The following is a 14,114-nucleotide window of genomic DNA, read 5'->3' as shown; positions in this document are numbered from 1 at the left end:
AGCAAAGATAGTCTTTACTCAAAATGATACTTGTTTATTGCTAACAAATTCTTACAATGAATGTCAAGAATTGTATAGCGGAGATTCTACCACTGTGGCTCCTAAGAGCGACCAATGTAGAATGAATTCAGTACGATTATGCTTTGACTTTTATATGGTAAATTCTGTATTACAATTGTGGGTACTTGGAAAAAACTAATCACCTGATGTATTAATAAAATTATTAACATCGGTGAAGTGGGTAATTTGAAAACAATTATAATGAACGAAAACACGAAAAGGAATATTTTCGATAGGAGAAGGCTGTCGGCGCGACATATACTAATATGTGGTACGAAGATTTATTTATCATAGTTATATTTATGTATTTAAATATACTTGAACATTATTGTAATTAATACGTATTATACGTACGTAATATTATTATATGAATATTACCAGGGATCCAGCTTGTTGTTACTATAGGGTTTTCCATTAAGGGCGCTTGATCTTTGAAATGCAAAAAAAAATACATGTAGGAAAGATATTTGCAAAATTTTTTTTTTATTTGGAAGGTCTATCGACCCCATTATGTATGGAATATGACATCATTCAAATGACCGCCACGGCTTCGGTTGGTGGCGCGCACACGAAAGGTCCAATTTTCGATGACTCTGGCGCACAAATCGGGCTGTATTTGATCGATGGCGTGGCGTATGTTGACTTTGAGGGCATCGGTGGTTTGCGGCTTGTTGGCATAGACCTGCAACTTAAGAAAACCCCACAAGAAAAAGTCCAGCGGGGTCAAATCGCACGATCTCGGTGGCCAGTTCACGTCGCCTCCGCGCGAGATGACCATGTCCAGAAATTGCTCGTGCAGAACTTCCATCGTAGCGTGTGCTGTGTGGCACGTAGCGCCGTCCTGTTGAAACCACATGTTGTCCAGATCCATATTCTCGATTTCAGGCCAAAAGAAGTTGGTTATCATCGACCGGTATCGCTCACCATTGACGGTGACGGCCACACCATTATCGTTTTCGAAAAAAATACGGACCAATCACGCCTCCGGCCCAAAATCCGCACCAAACAGTCACTTTCTGCGGGTGCATTGCCACTTGGTGAACCTCGTGTGGATTGGTCTCGTCCCAAATACGGCAATTTTGCTTGTTGACATAGCCATTCATCCAAAAATGCGCCTCGTCGCTGAAGATGATTTTTTTGCCAAAATCGGCGTCAACTTCCAACTGCTCTAATGCCCAGTCAGCGAACACACGGCGCTGTCTATGGTCATTAACCTTGAGCTCTTGGGTCAGCTGGATCTTGTACGGGTGCAGGCTCAAGTCACAACGCAAAATTCGCCAAGTTGTCGTCTGCGAAAGGCCGAGTTCCTGTGCGCGACGCGGAATTGACTGCCGCGGGTTTTCGAGGACACTGCCGCGCACAGCGGCGATATTCTCGGCAGATCTCGTGTTACGTTGACGCACGGGAACCGGCTGATTGTTAACTGACCCGGTTGACTCGAATTTGTCCACCAATCGACGGATAGTCGACTCGGCAGGACGATCATCGCGACCGTAAAACGGGCGAAGTGCGCGGAACGTTGCTCGAACTGAAGACCCATTTTCATAAAACAATTTTATGATTTGCACGTGCTGCTCGACACTGTAACCTGCCATGGTGGTTTGGGAGGACGGAATGAATATAACACACTGCATTTGACAGCTGTCACTCAAACAACATGGCCGCAATCAGCTGTCAAAGTTCAAGCGTCCCTATTGGAAAACCCCATAGAATATGTGCTGTCTATATGTATATATATATATTTATATATATATATATATATATATATATATATATATATATATATATATATATATATATATATATATGTGTATGTGTGTGTGTGTGTGTAAATAAAACTCAATTTATGTAGGGTTTAATTTTAAATTCTTAGTTTTAATCGGAGTAATGCTGAAACTAAAACAGAAATCAAAAAGTTTTCCCGACTAAATTCGAGATTTCTGGATAAGAGCGACATTTTCCATTCCAATTGAACCTGGCGTTGCATTAGTAGAATAAGAATGTTTTAAAAGTATTTTGTCCAAAAATAGCAAAGAATTGTAAGGTTAATCTCATAACTATTATTTTATTTTAATATTATGGTTAGTTCATATAAAACATTATAATAAGTCTATTGGAAAAATATATGGACACCCGGTCAAGTATGGGACTATGAACCAAGGATTAAATGTTAAGTTGTTTCAATAATTTAGTATATGATTCGTTTCAGCTGATATCCGAGGCGCCACTACGTCGCTTCGTGGTTAATTCTATAGCTTTGTCATTTACATGTACGTAAAATTAAACATGACCTCTCACTGACAAGGTCGAAATACATCATACACCATGTTATGCTAATTTTAAAATATTGGTAAACATAATTTTAACAATTCTATTTTATATTTTGCAAAAAGTTCGAAAATATATATGATATGAATAAATCAAATAAATTTATATGTACCTTTCTTATTCTTAAACTGGTGAATAGATCGAGATGCATCGGTATGTATGTACTGTGACAATTTAAATGCGATCTTAAATTATTACTTGAATAAAGTATATTTGATTTAGTTTCATTCGAAACGTCTTACCTACAGTCTATTAGTATTCATCAGAGCAACCGGCTCCGTCGAGATTAAAAATTATTGCTTTTAGCTTTCTTGTACAATTGAAATCGTTCGTGCCAGTGATTGTTTGAATTGTAATGAAACGTTTCGTATTCTGTAATAAGAACATTACCTTCATGTCGTGAGAAACTATTATAGACTTGATAATTTAAATACGAAACCAATGCCTATTTGTGAAGAGAAAAAAAAACATTTTTTTTTTGTAATGAATTTTTTTATTAATTACTAAAATATTATCTTCATCTCGAACACTTTTTGTTATCAAGAAGCAAATAAAAAAAATTTATGTCTTATTTACCATACTAATTTAATGTCCATAGAATAATCTTATCTAAAGATTTTTAATTTACGAGGAAATGTAATGAATAGGTAATACGCTCTTAATTTTTTCACTTTCATTGGGCTCGCATCGGACCGATTATTTCGTATATAAAAGAGAAATTTATCTTTTTGTTGCACCAAAACCAAAAAAAAAAAAATCGTAAATTTATTTAAACTCTATTATAATAACGCGTGTACTGTAATGAAAATGTCACGTTTATTGTGAGAAAGCGCTCCGTCTCTAAAACGATTCGTCATACTTTATTGAACAATGACGGCTCATATTGAATGTTGTTTTGAAATATTTCCTAACAACTTAACTTGTGGCTTCCTTTTGTAATTTTTATTTTGACAATCTTATCGACGATATGTTAACTTAACAGATGTCATTTATTATCTAATTGATTTTTCCGTCTCTTTTCTGGTTTTTATTTACTGTTTGTTTAAAATAATAATGTATTGATAACATTCATGTATATTAAAATTCAATATTATTTAATATTTATATTTTTTAACGTAAGTTGTTAATCGTATTATGGGTGTTTTATCAAGGGTTCGCTTCATCCGTATATTAGCAGCTTCATTTATTTAGAAGCGATTGTTATTAAGTCACCTTTTAGGACATTTTAATTTTTTTCTATTTCCTGTGAAGCACTTCTTTTAAAACAATTATTTCTTTTAAACCGTATGCCTCTACCATTTCTATAACTTTTTATATTTTATGGTATTGGTTATTTTTTTTTGTTTTTGTTGTTTATTATTAACTAGAGAAAGCGTTTTCTTACGCTGTATGGCTTTTAAGAGTTTTCCCACAGATGTTACAGCCTTTGTTTCATGGCCTTTTTTGGCTCCTTTGTTTTTGTGTTGCTTTTCACATGCATTGTAATTTATTTACCCCTAAAAGTCGTTGGTCAGCCAAATTTTGTATGCTAAGTTGCATAGTGTTTTGTTCTTTGCACAATTGTTTTTATCCAGGGTCTTCTTCAGAACGGATTTTCATTGGACTTTCATGCTCTGATATAGCCTTTTTCAGTTTAAAATTTATGAAATATATTATTCTACAAATATCTGAGGTTTTGTTGTAAAAATAGGAACATGTGAAGAAGAATAATTCCTAAAAAGCTATTGAATAATGATTAGTATAAATATGAAATAATAAAGCATTTTAAATCGAAAACTAACTCAATTTTCAGTGTTTAAAGGATAATTTATAGGATAGCTGAACAAATTAATTTTTATTCGTTTTATCGAGCATATTCTTAAAGCATGATATTTTCTTTCTATTTCTCTGTTAATATCAAGAAGTATTTTACATTAAATGTAGTCCTTCTAATAATTTAATTTATTATTGGGTTTAAACTTCGACAATTGTTTCTTTTTTTATTTTACCAGCAAAGTTTTTATGGTTATTAAATAAATTATAATGGAATTGGTTTTAACCATAAATATATTTTTTAATTTCTTAGTTCAGTTGTACGACACAAACAAAAATTACATTAATTTAATTTTATCTGTTTAATTCAAAGCAAGACGTATTTTTAAACTTTAGTTCTACTGTATTATTTATAATATTTTAAGAATATATACGTAATGGAATATATAAATATTTTACATACTTATGATAACTCCAAAATAATTTTATTATACTCCTTTACAAACAAACGAACCTAAAATAAACAACAAGCAAACCTTAGTTATCAAAGACGTCGCAGATTAAAGTGGCATTTTGCTATAACATATTCAAGATTTTATCTTTAAATTTTTTTTTAACAATTTTCTCATAAAAGTCGTGATAATTTTTTCGTCTCAAGTACAATTTTCATGAAGATAAAATTGGATTGAATATTAGTAGGCAGTGAATTTGGATCCATAGATTGTCTGTTACTTCATGTCGTTGTTCTACTGTTGTGAAATATTTCATTTTATGAATTTTTACAGCTTTAAAGTTTTTTGAATCCTTTGTCTCAATATAATATTCTTATCAGACTGCATTGTTCTAGAATAGTAGGTTATTTTAATTACTCAAGTGTGAGCCTAAATTTAAGTCATACCAGTAAACAAATAAGATACATTTTTAAGTGAATAAGAAATAAAAAACGCTGATATTTACCTTTATACTTATAAAAAAGTATGTGACAGTAATTTTTTTTGAGCTTATTATAATAATCTTATACCCTGCTGGGTAGCAGATCAATCGTGCTACGTCGATAAAGATTTTTACGTACAGTTAATAAAATTTGAGTTTTTAGTTTACTTATAATATTTATAATGTATGAATGATTCTCATGTTTCAAGGTTTTCAGGCGTTTTCAATATGAGTAATTAGTTTTTGCCCACGATTTCAGTTTCAGAATTAGAAATGTGTAACTGACCAGGCGATTCTGTTCTGGCAGTGAATAAGCAAATTTTGATTTTCATTGATATATATATATTTTCGATCAAATCAGATAAAATTCTGGTTTTAAGCTTCCTCCTCACCAATTTTCGGCTCCATATGCGGATGTTGCTGAAAATTCCAGCTGTTCTTGAGTTATAAATAGTGTAACTAACCCGACTTTCTTTCATATATATAAAAATAAAATTCAATTTTATTCTTATAATCACTTATATTATAAATGATAGTGAGTATAAAATTCTACAGTGCAACATAAAATGGTTCATATAATTTTGTTCAATTATGTACAAGGCAATCTGTTATTATAAGCCTCGAGCAGTATTCACTTATTGAGATATTATAAAAGTTAACATATACATAGTTATAGTGAGTTAACATTTTCATTTGCTTGTTCACACAAAAGAATATTCGTATTACGTAATAATTGGCTTATAAAATATTTCTGGACTTTCATTTTTATTGGGTTGATATGTAACTGTCACGTATTTATTCTATTCATCGATTTTTTTTTTGTTAAACGTGTTGTCAAGTTCACTCAAGGTGTTTTATTTAATAACGTACAAAGTAAATTTATTTTAAATTGTTTTTATATGAATTGGTGGATATATTGAAAGCGGATGCTATGAAACTCAACATGTTCACAATTTTATGATGTTATTATCGTGTTTCTTAAAGTAATTTATTTTTTAAAAAATTATAAATTTTATTAGTATAGTACAACAGTTGTAGTAATTTTCAATAGATAATAACTTATCAGGATCTATTTAAACAGAATCAGTGACATATACACTGGATCTACACTGGATCTTATTGTTGTGTACAACAAACATTTTTTTATATAACATCATAAGAAATAAAAAGTGAATATTTTAAGGTGTAACAAAAAAATCAAATTATATTACATTCGAATTACAAATTCTAAATTCGAATTAGTAGAAACAGTATGTTCTAATTATATTAAATTCTAAATAAAAGTAAGAGGTTGTATAGCATATATTGTGTATTTGAAATTGGAATGGTGTGTGCAATAACAAGGATTAAATCAAACATCCAGTATCAACATAATGTATTCTCTTTACAGTATCATACGTTTCCAATAAGGCTACGCTTTTAATTGCTATTCTTATCTCTTATCGCTCGTATTGGTATGATCAACTGATATTAATGTCAGTTATATTTAGCTGAAATTAAGTTCATGACTGCGTTATATCAGAGTCATTTAAATAAACAAACATATTTAATAATTATCATTCGATCTTTTAATGAGAAACACCAACATATTCTAACTTTACATATTTTTACTAAAACCAAAAGAATCGAAGTTTTACATGTGTTTATATATTTTATTGAACGATGCTGTCGTGTGTTTTTCATTTTGAAATACAATTATGTTAAAAAAATAAGTGAAATACTTAGTGTGAAAAAGACAAATTAAAATGAATAAAAATCTTATATATTTATTATTAAATTATCCAGTTTAGTGAAACTTAATATAACAATCAGCTGAATTTATCCCACTGATATGTGATGTATTTTGACACAGATGTGCTGTGACTGTGATATTTATAAACGCTTTTGTAACCTGACACTAAAACACTCAGGTATCATAACATTAACTTGTCAGAACACCAGTGTGGTGTTTTGTAAAACAATATTTATGTTTTCTCAAATAGTTGCACTTATTTATGAAAGTATTAGATTACTATGCCCTATATTTAATGTAAATAAAGATACCTCGCTGTAAGAATAACACGACAATGTTTTTCGACATAAAATATATCGTTAAATATTTCATATCATATTATTATAACGACTCGCTTTATGTAAAAGTATTTTTTTAATTCCAGTACTTTAGATGACATATTTATTTCGGTATTTCAATGCACGAAGACAGTATATAAATATTTTGAAAGTAATGAACAATAAGCCCAACAGTTCCGACACTATTGTATATATAACAACAAATAATTGATATATTTGTTATAGATAGACGTGGGTGTGAAACATGGAATAGATGTTTCATGATTGATTGACATCAGAGCAATAGTAACATGATACTGTCTGCTAAGTGATGAACAAAGGTGAATTCTCCGTTCACAATGATCGCGGGCGTTGACACACAGAATGTATTCAATGCTAGTAATATCGGATCAAATGACACTTTCAACTTTTTACGACGCCCAGGCTGGTGTCGCTTATCAAACACAGAGGCACCAACCAAAGCACTAACATTGGCGACTGGTTGAGAGCGTTAGAAGACCTTCGGACAAATATAACATATCATCGTAAGGAATGCGATCGTTCTGATTACTGTTCCGGCGAATTTAGAGATTTAATTCTCGCTTACAACAGTATTCACGGATATATTAGTCTATTAGTAAGTATATTATTTAATTGAATTCTAACCATAACTATATTGAGTGTGATACGGAAAGCGCTTCATTTAAATTCCTATGGAAAAATCCATTTTACGCAAACGTTTTTATAATTGTAACATATTAGAAAACATGAGCGTCAAAAAGCGAAGAGACTTTTACTTGCGATCATTGTAATCCTTAGAAACAAAATACTTTCTTGACATAAAAAAAAACAACTTTAATTCCAAAATTTCGTTGTTAATAACAATCGAAATAGCATAAACTCTACAAAGAGATAGCTTCCTGTTATCTTAAAATCAAATTAATCAGAGAAAACAATAAAACCCCACAAAGAAATTATTTATTTAATAATTGTTTATTTATTTCAATAATTTGTGCCAAATCTAAGACTCTAAGGTATTTTAATCGATAAGGTCCCATAAGTTCTTTATAATTAGCTAAATAAAAACATTATGATATTAAACACATATATTTTGTGCTTGTTCTCGTATAATTTTCCTTCATGACTGTTACTTTCAGATATGTTTATTTGGAAGTCTCGCCAATGCATTGAACGTGGTTGTTTTGACGAGGCGGGACCTCGCTGCTGCTCCTATCAACCGTCTTCTGAAGTGGCTCGCTGTAGCTGATGTGTTCGTCATGATGGAGTATGTGCCGTTTGCTGTTTACAGATACCTGGTAAGTTTGTACACTACACGTTTACGATTATAATTTTTACTACATTAATTTTAAGGAACTATATATCTTAGTTATGTTTGTCATATAATAAAGAATCCAAATAAAATGAACTGAAGAACTATTATAGAACGTCGTGTTGAATTAGTGCTACTTCGAAAAGGTCAAGACGTTCGGTTGACATGTGTTTTTCTTGAACATAGTTCGTTTCTGTTCAGACATGCTATTTTGGACTTGGCTGTAATAAATGATAATTTTATTGATAATGTTGTATTTATATACTATTATAGTTCGTAAATAAACATCTTTATTTAGTCTATATTTCGATGTTTTCTTAGCAGAAGGATATGAATTATAATGGCTTTTATATACGTATGTACAAGCATGTGATTCTATTGGAACTCGTTCATCTAACAAATGTCAATTTCCAGCTGTTTCCGGCCAAGAAGAGCGCCCGTACTCGTGCTGTCTACATGCTGTTCCACATGCACTTCACACAGATTTTACATACAGCATCCATACTACTGACGTTGTCACTAGCAATTTGGCGATACATTGCTATCAAGTGAGTAAGACAGCTTGTAGATAGAATTATTTAAGTTAATTTCGACTGGTTTCCCTGCTGGTAGAAGTAAATGAAAATATGGTCTCGCATGTAACATAATGTTTCATTTTTTACTTCAACCTAACAGAATACTTTTAATACGTCCCGTCGTTTCAATAACAAAGCAATGGAAACTTTCAGTTAGAGCCAAATATTAATACGCCCCTGAATTTCGGCAATATAGTTTTATTTCGAATAAATTGTTTATTCTTCCTCTTTATTTGTTTGGTTTGCTCTGTTACCGGACTTGAATAAATATACATATGACATTCTATCGTTTTCAATAACTAATACATGCAGAGAATATTTAAAAAAATATTTATTTTAGCGTATTTTACCCCAACACTGAAACTGTGTTTATATTGTAATTTAAATTATTCGCAATAAAACATAAAGATTTCTATAATATATACCCATTAATGATGTAAGGTAACGACTAAAAATTTATTTATTTAGATAAAACTTTTAAATTTATATATTTTTTTTTTATATCAAATTAATTAATGTCATAAGTTTAAAAAAATACGACTTTCTAAAAAAATTTTTATAAAACAAAAATAAACGTTTCATTGAAATTTTGCATAATTTACATCGGCTTGCTGCAGATATGTCGTTAGAAATTTACATTAAAATCAGATAAAAAGGTTTCCTCTTTTATTTAATATAATACATTGTAAAGTCGTGCTGGCCTGGAAAGGTCTTGGTCTCCTGGAAAGTCGTGGTGGCCTGGAGGTTAAAGGACCGCCTCTCATACATGAGGGCGCGGGTCGAAACCTGGCAAGTACCAATGTGATTTTTTTGAATCATATGTACTTTCTAAGAGTATTAGACACCACTGATAGACGGTGAAGGAAAACATTGTGAGGAAATCTGTACTTATAATTTCAAATTATAATTTGAAATCGCCAATCCGCCTTGAACAAGCGTGGTGATGAATGTTCTAACCTTTTCCATGTGAGAAGAGGCTTTTGCTCAGCAGTAGGCACCGATAGGGTGATGATGATAATGATGTTGATGATGAATACATTGTAAAATTAATAGGAATACAAATGTTTCAACATTTAAAATTATATAAGCAACCTTTTCTAGTGACACCGTATTTCAAAGTCCAGCTGAAAGTTAAAAAAACTCAAAATAATGTTTACGAATTGTATCAACAAAACTGTGTTAGCAAATGAAGTCTACATTTCAGAGCTGGCTTCATGCCAACTGTACCTCGTGTATGTACGTCTAATATATGAGCTCATATTTCGTTTCGCAAAATTTTTTAATCGCCAAGGAAACTGTGATGGGGTAAATATATATTACGCTTCAACCGTCGGTCGTGCTGTCTGTGGTACTTATTGTATGCGCTACGTTAAATATCATATTGCTAGCTTGTAAAGTATTTTTTTCATAAGTTACATCATTATAATTGATAAAATGTTTAATATTCAGTTTTGATTGGTTGATATGATATGTAAGATAATCCGGTACAAGTATATGCTTTAATGATCAACTAAAAAATATTTTTTTTAAATAAACAGGTTCCAGTTAAATAATCAAACAAAGTGTTCTGACATAACAATATCACAAAATTTCAGAATTATTCTATAAACAATTACCATTTGTAGAAATTGTATGAATGGTACCAAATAAAATCAAAGTCTACACGTAGATTTATTTCCTACCTTGTTATAAGTTTTGATTGTTGATGAATATCGAAATATCTTCCTTCATATTCTTGACAGTACAAATTTAACAATTAAGCAAACTTATTTTCATACATATAATATTTGTAAGGACTATTCATGGCCAACAAAGTTGTATCAAGAATGTGTCAATAGAAAGTTCCAAAGCTCGAGAACTGCTATATTACTTCGAAGTATTCATAAAGATTGATAAGTCGTTCCTTTAATTCTTGTATAAAGATTATACTTGTAATATTCTCTATAAAAGGAAAAATTCGAGTTAGAAATAATTTCACTCTAAATTAAAGAATCTTTTAATAAGCAAATTTGACCAGGAGTTAGTTGAAAGGAAGGAGTCAGAAAAATTAATGATTACAATTTTTAAACTAAAATTATATCAAATTTGGTTAGGTAGAAAGAGGAGCGTGGACGGTGGAGGTGAGCGTTAAACGTAAGTTAGATAGGGGCCCCTTAAACCCATACCTGGTTTGCAAGTCCCAGGCACTGTTGAAGCTCCTCTCCCTTAACGCTATGGACCCACCACCCGCACGGTGAATCCATTGAATGCTGAGAAGTTTCGTCTCGTCTTAGTTCCAACATTAGGGTTCTTTCAACGAAATTTTAAAAGTAATAACAGTTCTAATTCATTATTTTCAACTCACTTAACGCGTTGCTGTTGCGTTTTAAAAAGACAAACAAAAATAGTTTGTTACTTTTTTAAATATATATAATATTTCCTGTACTCATTTATTGATATAATAATTTGTTTTTTCATAAATTCACGATAACATCGTTTTTATATTTATTTCTACTAATAAATAAGAGATACTGTTTCATAGCTTTTTTCGTAGTTTCAAGTAACATCAGCCAGCTGTTTATTTTAATTGTTTGCTTTTAAAACAATTTTTAATGAAACATCATATTTTAATTGAAATATCACATTTTATTTTTAATTTATATATATAACTATTTTGTTACGTAATTCTTCTTTTCTTAAAATCATCGTAATAATTCATGCCTATTCAAATAAAACCGCTAGAATGATTTCTATAGTTCATTACTTCAACTGAAAAATTTACATCTCTGTTACATTTATTGATTGTTATGTAAATCCTAGATACCCATCTCACGGAGCTTCGTGGTGCACGGAGCGTCGTTGTTCAATCGCTATCATGACTAGCTTCCTACTACCTCCAATACTATGCGTTCCATCTTACTTTGTAAGTATACTTGACTTTATCAATAAGTATTACATACGTAAGTCCATGATCAGCCGAATTATTAATATTTGTACAATTATATTGTTAACGTTCATCTTAATTCATGGTTTATTAAATTTTTAATAATTTTTTTCTGTTTCTATTTACGGTGAATCAAAAATTACTACTTATAAAGCACGGCTTGGCAAAACAAGTAATTAATTTCCTGAACACATCAAATTCCTACTGCATTACTTGACCAATTTCACACTATGTTAGAATGCTTAGAAAGGAGAAATAAAAATTCGCTGAATTGGAAATCCGAATTAAAACCTTTGTAGGTCTCGGCTTTATGTTCGTTGGAGCTCAGATCACAATCTCTTGGGCTCAACTAAACGCATGTTAACTTAATTAATTCACACATGTAAGTTGTATTTAAGTTCTCATGTAATATTCTTTTCCTTCTAATGTTATGTATTAAACTGAAAATAAATAACATTAAGGCTATGTCTAATACTTGAATGATTGAATATTGAACGACTTCATTAATAAAGGCATCGTTCAGTTTAGATGATAGGGAAATTTTAATTTACTGACGGAACATAAAAGCTATATCTAATCCACAAATGGAATATTGTTGTTATTATATACTTACATAACATTTTAATATTAAGAGTAGTAGTAAATTAAGTTATATTTCAGAGATTTTATTCATAATAATTTATTACAGACAAATACAGAAAACAACGATTTTAATCATATGTTATAATATATCAAAGGGGCTGTTTCGTACAATGTGAATAACATGTTGTCTAAGTGTGAGAGAAAACCGAATTTATTTCAAACAAATAAGTGGATTTAGCCCAAGTGATTGATTATAGGAATCGTGTAGTGTACAGCCGTTAATGAAACTCGTTTTGTCGGCCAAGGCTGTCCCTTCACTCTCCTTAAATTAATCGATTCTGTCTATTTCCTGATCTATATATATTTAAGTTCAAATTAATTTACGATTGGATAATTTTAATCGTTATCCTTAAACAGTATATTTGGAAAATTCAGTATCTTTGCAGATTCTAATTGTGGTTAAACAGTTTAAATTGCTTTATGTTATTAGAGAATTATGATTAATCATTAATTTTAAATTATTTTACAGCGAATAAACTGTGTATTATTTCTTTTGTTGTCTAGAAATAAAGTTTTTATTGATTTAAGGTGTTTACGATACACGAGGACTACACCTTTGATCGTCCACCGTCCAAAGTTTATTACGTGATTCCAATTACGACGGCAAACTTTACCAGATCAACTTTTGGGTTCACGCGGTGGTGATCAAGTTACTGCCGTGTGTTATTTTGACGGTGATAAGTGCATGGTTGATCAGAGTTTTATATAGAGCTAATAGTAGAAAAAGAGCCTTAAAAGGTTACAGTGCTTGTCCGGCTAGCACAGCCGTCAATGGTAATGGAAACGTATTCACAAGGAAACCTACAAAGAGATCAAAAGCTGAGCGAAGAACTGATCGTACTACGAAATGCTGGTTGCAGTTCTACTTCTGTTTCTTCTTACTGAATTCCCACAGGAATTTTAGGTACGTGTCTTCTTGATTGATAAAATATCTGATACGAATTACTCTTTTGATTTAAATCAACCTGGTTCTATTATTATAAGGGACACAACAAACAAATATGACAGTTGTTACAACTATATTACATTTTATTATATTATTTGAGATTTAAAGTAAAGTTATAAATAAATCATATATTTATCTTTTAGCGGTGGATTAATATTTAGACAAATTATTACGAAAAAATATGACATAATAGAAACAACTTTTCAAAGTATATACTATTAAGAGGTCTATATACCTACTACACATATTAAGAGGTCTTTTCATATCCTGACTTATTCAGTTACACAGTCATACAGAATATAAATAATTTGAATTTAATCTTCGTTGTTGTTTACTTTAAATATTGATAGATATTTTGTATCGTTCTTATACCAATTCCTAAAAAAATATATATTTTGAATTAATTTTTCTTCCTTTAGTTTATTGTAAATCATCGCATTTTTACATATTCTCCCAGCTGCGCCCTTCAATAAAATAATCATATGTTTCAAAGAAATGGGCTTGTAAAAAAAGAGAATAAATTTGGAATATTATAAAAGGTAATATTTTAAAGATTTGTCAAAAACTTAGTGTTTT

General features: G+C 30.7%; 1 pseudogene; it reads left to right on the top strand.

The window, feature by feature from the left end:
• Positions 1-7,552: 7,552 nt before the first annotated feature.
• Positions 7,553-13,496, top strand: LOC133320317 (G-protein coupled receptor dmsr-1-like; annotated as a pseudogene).
• The last annotated feature ends 618 nt before the right edge of the window (positions 13,497-14,114 follow it).

This window comes from Danaus plexippus (assembly GCF_018135715.1).
Source record: "Danaus plexippus chromosome 16 unlocalized genomic scaffold, MEX_DaPlex mxdp_31, whole genome shotgun sequence".
NCBI lineage: Eukaryota > Metazoa > Arthropoda > Insecta > Lepidoptera > Nymphalidae > Danaus > Danaus plexippus.
Note: the sequence above shows the minus strand (reverse complement) of the source record. Positions and strands in the feature narration are given on the sequence as shown.